We start from the raw sequence: 17,057 nt of genomic DNA on the forward strand, positions 1-17,057 counted from the left end.
CTGTTTTGCTTCCATTGTTCTCTTCTCCTCCCTGATGAATTCACCGTTGATATGTGAATAACGGAGCACACATCCTCCGGCCAGACAGACCCCTCCTGGAGTCCCATGAACACAGCGCGCAGCACACAATTCCACTCCGATACACACTTGAGCTCTGCATCAGCCGCCCCGGAGGAATGCTTTTTTCGCAGATGGTGTGAGAAAATGTGGTGCTTCTATCGTTACACCCTCATGAAACTTTCAGCCCCCCTCATCCTCTTCTCTGCATTTCAATCTCAGACATCGCTCTGTCTGTTCCCCTCCTCCCCTCTGTTCCAACTCATCTTCAACCCTCCTGTCATCGCCCTCTCCTTCTCGCCTCTTTTTCAGTGTCCTTATCCACAGACGCAGTGGCCACTCAACCCCACCCCCCCACCCCCCTAGTGCCACTACAACTTACAAACTTGCCTTCCCTCATTCGTCCGCCCTTCCCTCTCTTCAGGAGCTTTTCTCCGCTAGCTTTTTTTCCCCCTTTTCCTTTTTAAGGTCAAAAATCCAATTAGCTGCAAGGAACAATACCTTACTCTCTTCCCTTCCTACCTCTGTTCTCCCCCATTTTGCCGCTCCCTGTCTCCCAGTTCCTCTTTGAGCACAGTGCTGTCATTGAGGCATGACTCTCCGGGGGTGCTAATGTAGGAAGCTGTTAGCAGAGACGCCACTGCAACTTATTCTTTCGAACGGGACCAAGCACTCTCTTCCTCTTTCCACATGGACCCACCATCGGCTTTGCATAATACATCGAAGACAGCGCCACTCGCGCAGCGGATAAATCTGAATGTGCATAGGAGAGAGGCAGGGTGTCACTGCAATTTCTGTGCACTGGCAGATCTCTCTAGTCTAGATAAAGGCCTGAGCTGGCTGGGGTTTGGCCCGGAAGGCATGGATTTAGCCTGGTTTGCAGTCGTCCATGTCTCTGATTTTTTTCATTGATAAAAATGTGCAATGTTGGGCTCATCAGAACTAGATGGGATTGAGAAAGGGTTATTCCTTAATGACTCCCTGTGCCCGAGCCATAATAAGAACAAAAATGGGACGAGATTGCAGCAGCTATATGAGGTTGTGAGTCGACTTACAGGTATAAAAACTAAGGTTGACCTATTTATTCAAAGGACATGATAAATGTTCAGTTGACTGTTCCTAAAAACTGCCTCCACACCTTCTGTGCCAATTGTATCAACGGGATGGTCAGTCGCTACTGATTGGTCAGGGTAAAATAACTCTCCCTCCCGAACAGAAAACATGTACAACACACAATAATGAAGTGAAAGCTGGTTATCTAGCTATCATGGGTCAGGATTTTGCGTGTATTTACATTTCAAGCATTTTTCAATTATTTCCACGCATAGGCTGCAAGTATTTAGTTTGCTCTTCTTGATAAAGTCACCCCGTTTGCCAGCGGAGTGATGTTGTGCTAATAACAGACCTAAATACGTTGCTCTATGAGGTGTTGTAATAATAATGGACCTTGTAGTGTATGAGCACTTAGGCCTACTCCCTAGACCAGTGACTCCCAAAGTAAGATCCGGGGGGGGGGGGGCATTGAAAGTTTTGAATTATTAATTTTGTAAAGGCTTCAAATATCTACATTTTTAAAATATAAAAAAGTGAATAGATCACGTTCTAATCCAACAAATTGTATGCTATATTATTTTAAATACCGTAATCAGAATCCATGTTTCAGAGTCCATTTGGCCTAAGTGCGCACTAAGAGACACTTCACAATTCTATGTATCTGTGTGTGTGTGTGTGTGTGTGTGTGTGTGTGTGTGTGTGTGTGTGTTCCGAAATGCACTTTAAATGGGAATCTGTTTCTCTTGATCTGCCTTTGATATTTTGTTTAGGTAGTGTTACTTACACCTAGTTGAATTGATGTCAATTGCATTGTTTTATGGGTATTCTGTAGTCAGGCTATCACCAGACCAAGCTCAATCTTTTAAGATTGAACATTAGTCTGGGGAGTCTGCTCTGTATTTTCTACTGCACAAGAGGCGTGATCAACGGGCATATAGTTCAAATGACTCTGCACGCAATTGGATAGTCCTTCAACCAATCAGACCAGGGCGAAATCAAATCGCCGGCAGATCGGGCTACGTTTACCCAGTCTACGTATTCTGTGTTGAGATGGTGCAAACATTTTTAATAAATTATCTTTCTACATTTCCCCTGTGATGTTCTTTCGCATAACTACAACTATAGTGTAAAAGTGTAAGAAATGGGCTACATCAAATTATTCCAAAGGACATCCATGAGGGGGTCCCCGGTATATAATCTATCTCAGTGGTTCTCAAACTTTGTTCAATGATGTACACCTTATGAATTATTTCTTTAAGCCAAGTACCCCCTGACCAGCGCTAATAATTTTCGGTAGGAAAAAAAAGTGTATATAAACAGGAACAGTACAGCGCTGTCAGCGATAGATTTACTAAACAACAGCCTTGTCACTGAAAAAAAAATGTAAATGCTAATGAGAAAAAGAGACAAAAACTGTAAAAAAGACAAAAACTTGGAAAAAGATGGTAGAAAGAAGGAAGGAAGTGACATAGTGACAGAAGAAGAAAAAAGCGAGAAACTTGTAAAAAGTATAAGGACAGTAGAAGAAAGGAAGGCATGGTAAGGTCCAAAGAAGGCGACACAAATGTCAAAAAAATTCTACATAAAGAGGAACAATGTTCTGGACAACAGTCTTGTAACTATTAAACGTTTTGTTAAATATCTCACGTACCCCCTGCAGTCCTCCAAAGTACCCATAGGGGTACACATACCCCCATTTGAGAAACACTGCTCTATCTTGTAAGGGGCCCTTGGCTGAAAAACAATTGAGAACCTTTATCGTGGAAAACCTGTGTTGCATTTAACAATTTTACAATGAATGTAAATCACGGTTTGATATATGTGATATTTAAATTAGCATATCACACCAGCCGCTTGTATTTTGGCTCGACTTACGTGTGAGCACGCGTATGGCGTCGTGTTTCTGAAGCATATATAGTTGAGTTTCGTCATGTTTGACACTTTGTCGAACAAATCACTCTTTGCAGTATGTGGAAAAAAAACAAAAAAAACTGACATTGATGTGGTTTCGTGCAAACATACACACACTATCCTTCTCTCTTTCTCTTCCCCTCTCTTTCTCCAACCCTTTCTGTATGCCCGTGGGGCAAACCACACCAACCGTGTGTCTCCATGTCCCAATCTCCTAACCCTGCCGGCCAAATATAGCAGCGAAGACGGGGAGGGAGAAAGGAGAAAGAGCTTTCTTTTATTCATACAGGCTCTCTGTCCAAATGGAGTCTCCTAAAGAAGTTACATTAGGACAGCTGGTAGGGGAGGCAACACACGCTACGGCCCAATGAATGTGCCACATTAACCTAGCAGTGTCTAGTCTGTGTGTGTCTGCATGAAGGCACCCACCACCAGGCTAGGTGGAGATGGGGACACATCGGGCAGGGCTTTAGACAAATCTTTCAGACCCAGAGCCGCACTTCATGACATTACAAAGGGAGGTAAGATGGATAGGATCATTGTAGGTGCTCAGCAGGGGAATACAACATGGGCATTAAAGGGTTTGCAGCCATGTAGCGGTCAGCCCACTAATGCCATTTACTTTGTCTGCTTTCTCTCCTGAGTCACATTCTCAGGATCAACAAAATGATCCGCCCACGCACATGCCAGTAGCAGTAAGTCACACAGGTGTATGAATGAACGCATTAGATCCGAGGCTTGTGGCTCTGCGTCTGCTGAGCCCGTCCAACCGAGCGGGAGGCTAATTTTCTGCTGACATAAATGGGATAGCGTGGCTATCTTAATCCAAGTTCTGAGTGAAAGGGCTATTTAGTGTGTGTGTGTGTGTGTGTGTGTGTGTGTGTGTGTGTGTGTGTGTGTGTGTGTGTGTGTGGCGCCTGCATGAGTGCCTGCTTATGTGTGCAGGTGATTGAGTATGTGTGTATCTCGATCTATTTAGTTTTCGTCCCATCTTAATCTTGGTGGAAGGCTGTTAATTAACCCTGCTATCAAGCCGGCAGACGTCTAAACCAGCAGCCGTCACTTCTCCTGGGTCTTGTTACCGCTGTAATTAGTGGCGAATAAGAAATTACAAATGCCCCCACTCCCCACAAACCACCCCGTTAAGATTCGGACACCTTGCCGTTTCTCATTCTGATGCATGAGTGTACAAGGGGCGCGTGTGTGTGTGTGTGAGACGATTTTTCGAGAAAGCCAATCTCTGTGCAGCATTTTGCTTTCATACAGCCGCTAAATTCATAAGCTGCCTCTGAATTTTTTTAAATAAACTAACAATATGCTAATTCTGTAACCGAAAGGTATGATTATACTGATCACATGCAGTACAGTAAATAGAAATACCCAGCATGTAGTCGGTGTACACTGCATGAACAAACAAAAATGTGATTCTTTGTGCCTTGTTCATGTAGAAAAAAACAATTAAGGGGACATGTTCTAGGAAATATGATGGCCAAAAGTGGGAGACACACCAGGTTGAATATTATGATTACAAAAATTCATTCATGTACCAGTGGTGGGGGTGTACAGGCAAAGCACACACCCTACCACTGCAGAGACCCAGGTTCACTCTCTGGTAGTGCTTCCTTCTGGTAATTGGTGACATGTTCCAACGAACATATGTGAACACACAGGCATATAATACCTGGGTGGGAAGCCAGTGAGGGATCATGGCCTTGTCACTTCACTACAGTGACTGCTAGTGCACTAACAACAATGACTGAAGTTTAGAAGGACTGGGTCATACCACACATGGGACAAAAAGGAGTAAAAATAGGTATATAGGTAAGTTAGAAAGTCTTAAGCCCTTTACACATGATGAATAAACAACATGAAAATGCAAAATAATCAACTGAGAATATTTTTTGCATCAAAACTACCGGCAGCGATGCAAAATTTGCAGCAGTTGTCAATAACCGTTTTGAATATTTTCGCACCAGCTTAGCAACCATGTCGGTGGGACAGTTTGAGGTCCTTCTGGGGAAGCTGCTGAAGCCAGAGAGAAAGTGATGGAAAAAAGAAAACTTACCCGGTGTGTAAAGATCTTTTTTCTCTTGCTCTGTAAGGTAACTTCTGCTTAATGTTCAGTTTTATTGCATACTGCATTCTACATGATGAATAGTGAATAGTGTTTTTTTCTTTTTACACATTGTTGGATTGATGGAGGGTTGAAGTCATTCATTTCAGTGGAAGATAAATGATAGGTAAGGCTGCGTTTATACCATTAGCCTTGCAATAAAAACCTCAGCCCCCTCATTCATTTGAATTGGGACTATGCAAGTGCAGATTGCTTGTAGATTACTTTGTGTAACGTGTAACACTGTATTTGCTGAGAGACTGTCACAGCGAAAGAAAGAAAGAAAGATCCCCGTCAGAGATGCACAATCCTGTCTCCTAGTATATAAAAACTGCTGCTGTGTTTTGGTGTCTGATTAGCACTCAAACTCAGAGATTTATAACTCAAACTGAACTTCCCGCATCGTATTTCATCGTGTCAATGGTGCCTGAAGCAACACGCCCCCACCATTGCAGCCCATTCGTTAATCTTAATGCAGGGCTGTTTTCCGGCTACTAACAAACGCCCTTCTGGCTGTTTGAAGACAGACATATTCGATTTCTCAAACTTTGCATCAATAAACAGACCGGCAGAACAACTGAAAGTGAGAAGGCAGAAGCAACTTATAAATAAAAGATTTCTTTATTACAAGTGCAGCTGTAATTATTAGTCAATTGCATGTTTTAGTCGACAAAACTGTTGTTTCTTTAAGCAAAACGGCCACCGTTCACTGGTTCTACCTGTAAATATTTGCTGGTTTTCTTCGCCCTCTATGATGGTCAATTCAATGCCTGTGGGTTTAAGACTGTTGGGCGGACAAAACAAGCACATTTAAAATACATTTTACTAGCTTCTGACATTTTTTAGGCAAAATAATTATTCCATGAATCAAGAAAAATAATCAGAAGATTCATCTATAATGAAAATGATAATTAGTGGAAATCTTACAAGAAAGAAATTATGTATATTATAATTACTTTTAATATAATGATATGATTGCATCATCATATAAACCTTAATTTGGCTTCAAAGTCAACGGATGGACTAGGAAGGACTATTTATATAAGTATTCAGGAGGAGAGTTACTGAATTTGGAGGAATTTTTATTCTGGGATAAAGGCCAATTTCAACTTCCACATAATTGGCAGCTTAATCACTGGTGCTCCTTTCCTCTATTCTGGGTCTGTGTCTATGGCAACATCTATCCAGTAGAAACATGAGCAATAGACCTTTTTCACGGCAGACATGTTGACATGTCGTAGTAGGAAAAAACACAGGTCTATTCAAACCCATTAATGATGGCTGCATTCCACTTAGGAGAGGTCCTGGTATTGTGCATGCTGACTCACTGAAATAGCTTACTGGGACACTTGATGGAATTGAACCATCGTTAAAGCTGCTGTAGGTAAGATTGTGAAGAGCCAGGACTTTGCTAACAAATTTGAACATCGACAACTTCTCAGTCCCTCCCCCCTTTCTGCTGCAGCCCAAACCGTCTCCTAAGCCCCTCCCACACAAGGGAGTTTGACAGAACTGCCGGCATGTCAGACAGACAACATTTTCAATAACTAAACACTAACACAATGTTAACTTTACTCACCAACAGTAAAACGGTGCTAACTAGCAGGCTAGCATTAGCCATTTCAGCATCACATCAAACCGACCACTGTGCTAACGTTACTATCATCCTCAGCAATGTAGCTTTGTGGACTTTTGACTACTAATAACCAAGTGAAAGATAAATCATTCATGGTAATTATGTTACCTGTCGAGAAGAAATGTGGCTACGTCTGCATCGTTCTTCAGATCTTTAAAATCCTGGAGCTCACGCCACTTCTGAAAAGCCACTCCAATATTCACCGGAGTTTTGGTCTTTCTTTCTGCAGCTCGTGCACGGGGAAGGGGGAGGGGAGAACGCTATATATGCGTGTACGTGCCTGAGCAGTGATTGACAGGCAGATAGACACCCCCTGTGGCCCTGATTGGAGAAAATCAACCGGGAGCGGTGGAATTTTGCCAATCGCACTACAGGCTGTAGGTGGTGCCACAGGAGCTGGATTTTTTATATTACATAATTCATGTAGTTCTACTGGAACATAGGGTCAGTTTCAGCAAATGTGACAGAAAGTTAGTTTTATAAGACTTACCTACTGCACCTTTAAGGTTATACATTTCAGCTGTGCTTTTCCTACTATGACAAGTCAAAATGTCTGCTGTGAAAAACGTCAATGTAGTCTTACGTTTCATGTAGCACTCCCGGGTCCCTATCTTGTACCTGTCGCACTGCAGCGCAAAGCCCGACGCAAGTGTCTTTACTAGTTCAAGACCGACGCAGTTGTCCATTTCCCGTCCAGCGCCCACGTCACTTAAATATAAAATGAACTTGCGCCCATCTGTGCGCCCATGGGCGTGCTGGTCTTACAGGGAGGTGTGTTCAGGTGAATTCTTGGCGTATTACTATCTTGAGGCAGCGGGAAGTGATCGCGCCATTGACCAACCAAAACCTGGTCTAACGTCAATAACGCAGCATTTCATTGTTATTTTAACAGCGCATTAGCAAATCCTCCATCATAACAGTAATGCTCCAAGGTCCAAACGCGCCTGGCTTTTAAAGGGAATGGGAGATGACACTGATTGGTTTATTGCATGTTACGCCCAAAACACACCTATGATTAATTAAGACACTAAGTACAACCATTTTGAACCATGCACCTGCCGCACGTACCCTTTTTTCCACCGTCAAACTAGAAAAAGGATTTGGACACGCCCTAAACGCACCTGCGCCAGGCGCTTCACGCCGTGCACTTACATCATTAAAACAGAGTTTCAGGCGTACGCGGGTGCTGTCCATGGTCCTGATTGTGAAAGTTTACAGCGCTCATGTAGCGAGTTGAAATATAAACCAGCGAATGATGCATTCCAGTGCCCATCAATAATTGACGGGATGAAAACACATCAATAAGTCAGCATTTCTAAAATCAACTCAGCCTCTCTCCGTTAGAAGTTAGCTGAAAATATTCCCTGTGTTCCCCAAGTATAAGAGTCCATTCCTAATCACAGACAATAAAATGAAAGGGGAAGAAGAAAAGAGCCTTTCGCTTGCAAGTCACCATTTTAATTAATCTCTTCGCAGTCTTGGCGGAATTAAATATTTCATTACAGAAATAAAATGATGAAGAGACATTCTTTAATTCACTTCAAACGGAATAGAGCTAGTAAGGAAGCTCAACTCCTAACTTGGCATCTGTCTTCATCCCGGCTCCTTCCACATGGGGAGATAAAATAAACACAAACTCTGGCGGCTTCGTGCTGCACCATCGTGCGCCTCGTCCAGTTTGATGGCTAAGTAATGAAATACACAACAGAAGCTGAAATACTTCCCTGCCGCTCATGCAATTCTCTCCGATTAAAAGCTTTTATTGACGAGCAGGGCATGTGGAGAGCCTAGGTGTTTGATGCTTACTTCATCAAAAACATTTCTTTTGAGCCCCGCTGAAGGACACGACATGCATACTTTACACACTTGAAAAGCTCTCACGCACAAAGCATACAGACATGGACGTTACAATGAGCAAAAACATCAAGGCTGGGAGTGAGGTACAGTGATCATATTTCTTTCCCTATTAAGGAGCGTAATGAGTTTCGTTTCTAGTCGAATGAGGTTGGAAAATATACTTTTTCAGTACGTATTTGTTTTCAGCGTAATTAGGATATCTCAGTGAATGTATTCCAACCACTTTGATTTCATCGAGGGACAGGATGACAAGAACATTGGACATCAATGCTGTTTGCTTTCCTTGATCATTCGCAGTGCAGGGAAACTAAATTATCCTTATTTTTGAAGGTGTGAGAGGATGCGACTGACAATTGAGCATAATGAAGAAGAAAAAACATACGGAGAGTTGGGAAGAATTTTCTGATCAGAGAAAGTCTACAGTGAAGCAGAGGTATTTACCTGCTCTCTGTAAAACTTACCATGCCATGGTTGTGGAGATATTTCAGTGTGGACCAAAGTGGTGGAAGAACCAACAGACTGACACAGAGGCATGGCAAAATGAAAGATTCTGATGTGAGAAATGGTTTGTGGGGTAGAAAGGAGAATGTTCTGCAGGAGGAAAAACTCTTAGAGACATACTCTGGCAATGTGAGCATGGGCTGGCAGACAAAAGAAACCGTGGGTGCTGGAAAGGGCAACTGGTGTACTCGTGTTAGCGGTGATGGCGCTGGGGAGATAAAGGTTGGAGGTGGCACATTGATTTCTGCTCCGGTGTACGAACAGTTAGCCACGGCAAATTAATGTGACGCTGCGCAATTTGCCCTGCCTGTCTCCCATTACACAGGACCGGAGCCCTGACAAGCCACAGCTAATATATAATGCATGTGAGGGAGTGAGATTGAAGGAGGGTGAAAAAAGGAAAAAAAAAAAAAGGGAGGAGATGAGCGAGTGAAATGAATTATACGCGCAAAACTGGGAAAGCAAAGGTGCACAAAGCCTCACACAAATGAGAGCGAAGTGGAGAGAAGGAAAGTGGAATGGAAGGAGGAGAGGACAAAGCAATAAAGATGTGATGAAGAGATACAGGCTGGCCTTACAGGGAGATGGAGATGGAGAAAGAGGCCTGAGGGCAGGCAGACAGGTCGATCGACATTTACCTCAGACGCATGAACACAGTTAAACACACCCAGAAAAAGGCGACATACTGTACAAATACACACACACAGGGTGCTGATGCTCAGGGAGTGTTAGCTTACACACTCCCACAGAATGATTAATGCTTCTTTGCTCCACACACTGACCCATGGGGCACAGCAGGCCAGTAGCTGAACACAATTTATTAAGTAGTGTTTGTGTGTGTGTGTGTGTGTGTGTGTGCACGCGCCGTGGTTTGTTAAGGGAACAGTTTGTATGCAGATCTTACATGCAGTGGCCTGGACATTCAAGGGGTTTCAATCTCCTGAGAGAGAGAGAGAGAGAGAGAGAGAGAGAGAGAGAGAGAGAGAGAGAGAGAGAGAGAGAGAGAGAGAGAGAGAGAGACAAGATTTGTGTTCAGGACAGATATAGCAGCGTTTCCATGGAGATATGTGTCATCATTCTGTCTGGATATACCAGCCCATATGGTTGGATATAAAAAAAAAAACAGCCGTCACCTGTCTCACCTAGAGCTGACAGCCAGAGGGAGACAGACGCATCACACTGAGAGAGAGAGAGAGAGAGAGAGATAGAGATAGAGAGAGAGAGAGAGAGAGATACAGAGACAGAGACAGAGACACATCACATTTCTGGCATGTCTTGCTTTAGGCACTAAACCCCTAAAAAACTGCTTCACTGCTTGGCTGCAACATGGCTGACCCTCTGCTCCAACCGCCTGAGAAAATGCATATAAATAGGGACTATGTGTTATCCGGAAGGGACATACAAAATAACTAATTTCACAAATAGGTTTATGTATTTCATTTTACATTTGCTATTCTTCTAGTCAAGCATTCGTTTTAAACCAAAAATGAAAAAAAAGAGAGCTGTGTTTTTGATGTCTAAATAAGAAACAAACGCGAAAACCAAAGTTAAATAATAGCCCAATTTTGTTTTGTTTTTCAAATTCATTTTTGTCATTATTCAGTTTTGAACTGAAGAATAAAGAAAGACGGACACAAATCGGAAGTGTGTCAAAATAAAAGCCCAGACGAGTTGGCATTTTTTAACTTGCGCGAGAAATTAATCTGATGCTGTCTCCTGCATAGCATAGCCGTGATCGATCCGAAACTCCATTCAGAAAACAAGCATTTTAAAAGTTGTTTGCTTGTCACATGAAATGACACTTTCTACATATCGGCATCGCAATGTAGTGATTTCGGCATCCATTTGATCCATTTATTGCAATTAAATCGCAGCAGAATCGTATCTCAAATAGCGCTGGAAGCGGCAGTCATCCAGATGCAGTTTCTTCGAGCTGTGTGTTCCTTCGGATGATGTGATGAGCCCAGACACAACGCCGTTTTCCAACGTATCTGGGACTTCCACAACCGGTACAAAGCAGCAATAGTGGTTATTCTCGGCCATGGTTGATGACGGAAAGAAACATTGTTAGCTACACTGGCGTGTCTAGCACGAGTAATGCAAATAAACACAAATAATCCTAATATGATCCAGCGGGCAAATTTGCGCGCGTAGCGCGAGGCGAAAAGTCGCAAACACTGCGTAAGAGTCTAAAGCTAAGCTAGCGTTTCTTGTGCAGTGAGCTTAATGCTAACATCAGCAAGATAACATGCTCACAGTGACAAGGCTAACATGCTGACGTTTAGCAGAGACTCTGTAATGTTTACCATGGTCAATATCTTGGTTAGCATGCTAACATTTGCTGGTTGAAATTAGAAAATACTGGATGGGCAATGCAAAAGAGTTTTATCAACAAAAGAAGTCTAAATAGCAGAAGGGGAGTTTAGGCAACAACGAGTCATAACTTTTAAGAAAAAACTAAACTGAAAAATGAAGTAGTGTCCCTAGCATGTACACAAAAATAGCACAATGCAATGCTTCGCCTTTGACAGATGCGAAATGACACAGTTCTGTAACACTACAAATGTGAGTGATGATGCAAAATGATAATTCGTAGGCTCACAATAGAGTATTGACTGTGAATGAGGAAGTGACACATACTGTAACTGGTGTCTGTTTATTTTTATGGTTAAATCCTCTCATCCATAGCAAGTAATCTGTTTGACATCTCCACTTTGTGTGGAATGCAGACCTGGAAAGGGGATTGCACCAGATGATGATGCAACTGGCAATCATTTTGTGAGGCTAAACACAATCTTCAGCTCCCATAAATGACACTTGATGTTGAACCTACTTTCTAAAACTTTAACAGAAGCTCCAGCAATGTACTTTTCTAAAAGGGAAAGAATGGAAAAAAAAAAATGGGCTTGTCATCCAGACAGCCTCCGCTGGATGGTGTTTTGAGCTAACCAAACAGACAAGCTTGTATCTGTTGTTGATTTAGCAAACGCTTTCATCAAGTAAGGATTACAAAAAGGGAATCCAGTAATGAGGCAGAAACCACTGGAGCCATGTCATTTGAATGTCTTCGCAGGCCTCTACAGTACCTGACACACAGGCCAAAAATGTAGCCAGAAAAACGCGAAGAGAAAAGAAAAGATGAACAAGGCAGAGGACAGCTTTTGAAAGGAGATATTCTGAAAGCAGTGAAGGGAGGCATTGTCAAATCATTTCATCACCCTTGAACACATACAAAGTTCCATACCGGGTCTCGCAGCGGTAGGAAATAAGTGACAATATAGAGCAGAAGATGGAATCTGCGTCAGTGGGGCCTGCCAGAGGCCCACGCTGAAGATGTAAGAAGTGAGGTTTTTCGATTGTTGCACAACACAAAGAAAAACTACAATTGCCGGGTCACATGACAAGTCCTCCTGTCATTATGTACTTCACAACACAGATTAATCCTGAATTAGCCAGAGAGACCGCAGAGAGGTGCGCTCTAGCCCCTGGTGAAAGCAACACAATAACACAAAAGTCACAAAAAGGTCTCCTAGGTTCCTAAGCTTCCTAGGATTCCCAACAGGGGTAGGTCTTTTCACAGAATACATTTTGACATGTCACAGTAGAAATGTAGCTGCTCCAGTTTCAGGGTCCTGGTATTGTGCATGCTGGCTGGCTCACTGCCATGGCTAACTGAGGCACTTGAATAGAACATGGCCATCGTTAGTCGGAGCACCTGGCCTTTTTCTACTATGATATCTGAAAGTGTCTGCAGTAAAAAAAAAAGAAAAAAAAATACATATTGTAAAATGCATGTGTTTACATTTAAGACAAAGCTCATTGTTGATTTGTGGTACCCTTCTTCTTGAGATGTTCTTCCCCACTCTGCCCGTGTCTGTCTCCAACTTAAGCGGCTGCTGGTTTGACCACAGACATGCAAGTAGCGGTGAGCTTGATTGCAAGTTTATTTCTGTGAGAGAAACATTGCAAGCTGCTACAGTTTGCATGCTCCGCCACATCGGAGATTTCAAAGCACACTTGACTTCAGGAGCCATTTAGCTGAAACTTGCGGCATACACCTGGTAGTTGAATCAGATCGAGATCGGATGACTTTCTCACAGAAGCGTACCAGAGTTTGTTTCTAACAGGAGGTGGTCTCGGTCCGGTTGTTTTGGTGGGCACCCGAGTATGATTGCTGTGTTCACACCTGTCCAAACGAACTACACCCAGGGGGTAAACGCTTCAGGGTTCGATTCATTCCGAACTAAACAAGGTGTGTTACAGCCCTTGGATCCAAAAACGAGAGTCTCGACTGATGCATAAGGCGTCTTTTATTTAATTTGCCAGTCCAGCATGACGTTCAGCATTCGTTAATTCATCATCACCTTAGCACCGTGAAAACTGTATTGAAAACATAAAGACAAACATTTCACACATATGTTTTCACGGATACAAAACTCATTACGTGAACAAACATTTAGGATTACAAACATTAATTACGCAGCAAAATAGACTATACAAACGTCCAAACAAATTCTAAATTACTATGAATGGAAACCCATCGTACCTCGCTGCGCTCCCCAAGGAATGCAAACAATATACGATCGTCCTTTCTTCCGTCATGAAACGGGCGTCAAGTTTTCAAAGTTCATAAAAGAAACAAAATCTCAGATAAAAATCCTGTAGACACAAACAGCTGTGAGCCATTCACACCCGCCAGCTACCTTTCAAAGCTCATCTCCCATTGTGCAAAAAAAACTACGGTGCCACTAAAAGGACACATTTCAACATTGCGGGTACACAGAATTTCCGGTCAATCATATACAAATATTTTCCCATTTTATTCATTAACTCCACAACACATTAAAACTCAGAAGTGGTCTTTTACACTCCCACCAATCATGTCATGATAATTATAATACCAAAATAAATCATACATGATTCTAAAAGTTACATAGACTTGTTACTATCACAATATTGGACCATTGTGCAAATAAGCATAGAGTTGTGCTAATCTGATGAATTGCGCGTGTGTCTCTATCGCGTGAGTCTTTCTGACTATTCACTTTCAAGAAGCAGCACTAACTTTTGAATAGGCCTCTCAATGACAGAATGTTTAGATGGAGACTTTCCTAATTTCTGTTCTCCAACTCTTATTTTCACTCTTCTGCACTAAGCCATCATCATCCGTAGATGTTTCCACTACTGCCCCAACTGCCACGGTTCCTTGGGAGGATGTCTTCCTTTATAATGACCACATCGTTCACTCTGAGATTGCGCCTCGGCCACATGCCACTTCTGTCGTGTGGAAATGTTCTGAAGGTACTCCCTTTTTCATCGACTCCAGAACTGCTCAATCAAATATTGAATTCGACGCCATCGCTTTGTACAGTATACATCCTCTTTCTCAAACTTTCCTGGAGGTGGAAGAGCTATCTTTGACTTCATTAGGATTAGATGATTAGGCGTTAAAGGTTCAACAGAGTTGGGATCATTCATTCCATCTACTGTTAATGGGCGGCTGTTAACAATAGCCATGGCCTCGGTAAAGAGTGTTCTCAGGGAGGAATCATCAAGCCTACCTAGACTTTGAGCCAAAGTAGCATCCAACACACTTCGAATGGTGCGTATTTGACGCTCCCAAACTCCACCGGCATGACTTGCTGATGGGGCATTGAACACAAACTTCGCGACTGATTCCCAGCCAGAAACATTTCCAAAGCCTGATTGTTACACTGTTTAAGTGCTTCTCTCAATTCATTCTTAGCTCCTATGAAATTCCTGCCTTGATCACTGTAGAGTTGGCGCACTCCACCTCTTAGGCTGATGAGGCACCGTAAGGCATTGATAAAAGAGTCAGTGGATAGATCTTCTAACATTTCGATGTGGACGGCTCGAGAATAGAAGCAGGTGAATATCAAGCCGTACCTCTTGTACTCCTTTCGACACCTTTTAATGACGAACGGTCCAAAGCAGTCCATTCCGCAGTATGTAAACGGGGCAGATGCCTTCAACGCTCTTTAGGCAGATCAGCCATACGTGTTCTTCTACTGGACGCCTCAGCTTCCTGCATGAACACACTTGTGTATCAGCTTCGCAACCAACTTGCTGCAACTCATGATCCAGAATCCATTTGCTCTAAGCTCCATTTGGGTTTGACTTCGACCTTGGTGGCATACTTGAGAATGATAATGTGACAAAACAAGCTGGGTGATATGGCTATCTTTGGGTAGAATGCGTGGGTGCCTAAATTCTTCACTAAGAGATGAATGTTTCAGTCTTCCACCAACACAAAGTATGCCCTCTTTAAGAATGGGATCAAGGCAAAAAAGGGGACTGGACAGTGGAAGACTTTCTCCTGTTCCAAGTGCCTTTATCTCTCGACTAAATGCTTGCTGTTGAACAAGCTTTATCACCACTTTGGCAGCACTTTCACGCTCTCCGACAGTCACAACATCAATTTGACACTTTAGTCCAGACGCCAGTCTCTTAATTCTCGCCACTACCTTAAGGAGTGTTGTCCAAGAGGATATCCTAGACAGACGATCCAACATGTTTGTGCAATCATTCACTCTTATGGCAAAGGCCTGAATGGTTTTGACCTCTGGGTCACCAACCAACAAGTCGGGTGACGAAGTAGGTTCCGAATAAACCTCTTCCTTCCACAAAAATTCAGGGCCCGATAGCCACGTTGTTAACAGAATGTCTGATGCACGGAGTCCCCTAGAGGCGTGATCAGCTGGGTTTTCCTTCTGTATCAACATAATGCCACTGGGGCCGGATTGGTGCACAATGCGCTGTACAAGCTGGACCGCGGCCAAATATGTGAAATCTCCGTCGCTTCATTATTGATGTACTGCTAGAGTGACTTGAGAATCTGTCCAGAAGAATTCTTCATCAATCTTCATGTTTAGCTCTGATTTCAGCTGAACACTAACTCTGGCTGCAACCACAGCAGCTGAAAGTTCTAAACGAGGAATGCTTGTGATCTTTGATGGTGCAACCCTAGCCTTTGCCATGACAAAACTGCAGTGAACTTTGTTCTGGACATTCTTATATCGAAGGTAAGAACATGCTCCGTAGCCTATACTGCTGGCATCTGCAAAGTGGTGCAATTCTACACTCACAATCTTGCCAAAGTTTTGTGGATGATAACATCTTGGAATCGAGACTCTTCTCAGGCCTTGTAGACCAGCCTTCCATTCTCCAATCGTGGGCGCAAGTCCTCAGGCAGCAGATCATCCCATCCAATGCTCTGGGACATAAGTTCCTGGAGGAATGCACTTTCCACTCAGAGCGAAGGGAGCCACAAAGCCCAGAGGATCATACAATGAAGCTATGACCGATAGAATGCCTGCGCGGTGTGGCGCTTGTCTTTCAAGGTTATATTAAAACTGAAACAATCACTTTCAATGAGCCATTGAATACCCAGTGCATGTTCCACTGACACTGAATCAGGGTTGAGTACGCCGTGGACCCCTTGACGCTTCTCGGATGCCTCAACACAATGAAGAGCCTCAATTTCATTGGAGTTGAATTTGTGGAGTCGTAATCCTCCTCTCTTGCACAACTCTTGTGCTTCAACTATCAGTTTACAGGCATCCTCAACTGTGGGAACACTCACTAGCCCATCATCGACGTAGAAACTATTTGCGACAAATGCCGCTGCAGAGGGATAATGTGCTTTGTATTTCTGTGCCAGGTATTTCAGGCCGAAGTTCGCGCACCCTGGAGAGGAGGCGGCACCGAAGAGATGGACTGCCATCTGATATTCCTTAGGCTCACAGTCAAGGTCTCCATGCTCCCACCATAGAAACCTCAGATAACTGCGATTGTCAGGGGTAACAAAGAACTGATGGAACATCCTTTCAATATCGCAGATGATGGCCACCTTCTCTTTTCTGAAACGACAGAGAACTCCCAGCAAGGAATTAATCATATCGGGGCCTG

The sequence above is a fragment of the Perca fluviatilis genome, chromosome 13 (genome assembly GCF_010015445.1).
Source record: "Perca fluviatilis chromosome 13, GENO_Pfluv_1.0, whole genome shotgun sequence".
Classification (NCBI taxonomy): Eukaryota; Metazoa; Chordata; class Actinopteri; order Perciformes; family Percidae; genus Perca; species Perca fluviatilis.